This window comes from Agrilus planipennis, unplaced genomic scaffold, assembly GCF_000699045.2.
Source record: "Agrilus planipennis isolate EAB-ADULT unplaced genomic scaffold, Apla_2.0 scaffold1133, whole genome shotgun sequence".
Taxonomy (NCBI): domain Eukaryota; kingdom Metazoa; phylum Arthropoda; class Insecta; order Coleoptera; family Buprestidae; genus Agrilus; species Agrilus planipennis.
The window spans coordinates 1-2,869 of record NW_020440694.1 but is presented as its reverse complement, the minus strand read 5'-3'; the positions used below and the strand labels follow the sequence as shown (position 1 = coordinate 2,869).

Below are 2,869 nucleotides of genomic sequence, written 5' to 3'. Positions count from 1 at the left end.
TGTGTTCTGTCGGAGCTGCCTGCGACGCGCTGATGAGATCCAAAAAGATCGAAATCGCGATTCGCGTCTGGCAGTTTCGACAGAATACAGACCACTTCGAATTATTTTATTCGATTATGGTTAATAAATTTCAGCGTAATTTTTTGTAAATATTACTGATTACATAAACGTTTAATTACCCATTGTCCATTATAGGGGCCTATTTGTGAATCTTTTAAAATATCCATAGGAATGTTCTTTAAACTTATCGTAAAAGGTTGCTTTCGTTTAGCCCACGTAGATAGAACAATAACATCATTCCTCTACTTCTTTTAAATTGATCATTATCGATTATTGTGACATAAACGATTTAAGTAAATAAAAAATGTTGGCAGATAATTGAAGAAGCGACAATAAACACAATGTAATTGTTTATGAACTTTAATAATTGTGGTGTGGTTAAATAGTATTCTTTCTAATTGATAAACTATTACTATAAATATTACTAATGGTTAAGACGTCACTCTATTCTCGAATGAAAAATGTTGGGAGTTCAAAGTGATTGATAAATAAATTTGATGTTGTTAAGGAAAACTTTTAATTAAGTGCAGTAATGTAGCACCTTTTTCCAATGACATCGACAAATACAACGCCAATTAATAGTTTACTTTGCCTTACANGCTGCCGTAATGTCATCTAGAATTACACGGTCTATAGCCAGCCTAAATCCAATTTCTTCGTTTATAGTTTCAGCAGTACTTTTCATCCGTATTGCTTTACCTCCCATGCAAACAAACTAATATGTTTATGTATAAAATAAAAATTAATAAGTAACATTACTATAAATATTACTAATGGTTAAGACGTCCGACCGCGCTGACTGTACGTCACGAACTCTACTTACTGTATATACACTGCTAACCTGTCTACCTAACTACTATAAAAACTAGCCTCTTTTAGAAAAGAACACAAAAGTAAAATACTAAGAACTAGCAACAAGACATACACATTTCTTAACATTACATAATAGTTACATATACCTATAATAATATTTATTTATCGTTGTACCAAAAAATAACAAAAAACAATTGTGAATCTTTTTAAATGTTTATGAAAATGTTGTTTTAATTCTTTTTATAAAGTTCTTTTTATCTGGCCCATGCAGATGGTACAATAACAGTATATTCCTCCACTATTTTTAAATTACCCACTGTTCATTATTACGACATATGTAGATGACTTTTAAATAAATAAAAAACAATTGTGAATCATTTTGAACGTCTAAGAATGTTCTTCTAATTTTTCATAAAAAGTTCTTCTTGTTTAGCCCATGTATTGTTTCAATTATGTCTAGGTGTTTCAAATGGGGTGTACACAGTTGGGAACGAAAATGTGATTCCCCGACATTCAACGACTACAGACATTGAAAAACAGGCCGTTTTTAAACCCAGCTTTTTGGAGCAGTTGTGCCAATGTTTTTCGTTTTATAATAACATAAAATCATTTCTAAAAACCAGAGCGGGATACGACGCCATTGGAATGGTTCATGGTTTCAGATTGTTCTCCATGTTATGGGTTATAGCGGTTCATTCAATGTTTTATGAAATTGACTTTTTCGAAAATGTTCCCGATGGATTCAGATTGTCAGAATTTTTTCTAACTCAGCCGTTCAATAATTCTACATATTGTGTGGATAGCTTTCTATTCTTAAGGTAATTTTTTATGGGATAGCTTTTTAAATAAATAATTAAACTTAACATTAGTGTTAGATTACTTATAGTAACTTTTAATACCTTTTTATTTACTTTACAGTGGTTTTTTGTTGTCCTATCTCTATTTCAAAACTAAAAAAGGGATATTGGAGTCAAAGAAGCCTTTCAATTTCACTGCTAAAGCTCTGGAATTCATCAGCCTCGTAATGAATAGATTTCTAAGGTAATACAACATTNTTATTCGATTATGCTAACGTGCCTATCACGTTGAGGTTGGCTACGCCGGGATTCGTTTTCAGCAAGTAAATATCCACACAAGTGGACCTTGTTGGAGTATACGTAATCCTAAAATGTAGCATTGTACTACAGATGGCGTTTACTGCGCCATTTGTAGTATTTTCTTTTTTTGTAAGACGTATTATCAAAAGTAATTGATTATAAAAGGAATATTCCACTTAGACTTCAATGGATGGCTTTTAGGAAGATTATGAACTATTTCTTGTATTTTGTACATATTCTAAGTGTCATATCTGTTTTCGAGTAGGAAATAGAAAGAATTATCAATGCCATTTGGAACCGTTTACTTATGGAATTATAGAAATTTTGGGAATTATTTTTTTAAATGTTTTAACCTCTAGTCGATAGTGCATCGATCAAATGGCCCCGTCAAGGAATAGGCAGAATTTTCAGTCACCCTATATACTTACTTCCCCATTGTATCTATTAATTTTTTTTTTTATTTTAGTAATTTCAAGGTTGCAGCCACAATTACAATAGCTTTATTATTCACGGGGATGTTTTCACTCGGAATTGCTTCATATCAATTTGGATACGTGCCAACGTGAGTTTCATCAAACTCCTACAACATTAATTTGTAAAATAATACTCTACATGTTTATTTACAGTATGGATGAACAATTAATAAGTTTGGACGCCATATACCATTTACCATGGCAAAGGATAGGCCCCTATATCGTCGGTTTCATAACTGGCTACATATTGGTTGTAAAACTTGACATGAAACTCAAGATCAGTAAGGTAATGAATAACACAGTTTTATTGTTATTATTAAGTAAGTAATTAAACTTTTCTTTTGTTTTTTAGAGAACTAAAACAATTTGTTGGATTATATTTCCCTGTATTAATTTGTACATAATCTTTGGGATTTGGGGACGAAA

The 2,869-nt window shown here is 31.5% G+C and overlaps 1 long non-coding RNA gene across 1 annotated transcript; it reads left to right on the top strand.

Moving 5' to 3' along the window:
• Nucleotides 1–820: 820 nt before the first annotated feature.
• On the top strand, nt 821–1,825 carry LOC112906119. The gene is made up of 2 exons (XR_003232170.1): nt 821–1,691; nt 1,792–1,825. It is a non-coding gene; the product is annotated as an uncharacterized LOC112906119 (long non-coding RNA).
• Nucleotides 1,826–2,869: the final 1,044 nt, after the last annotated feature.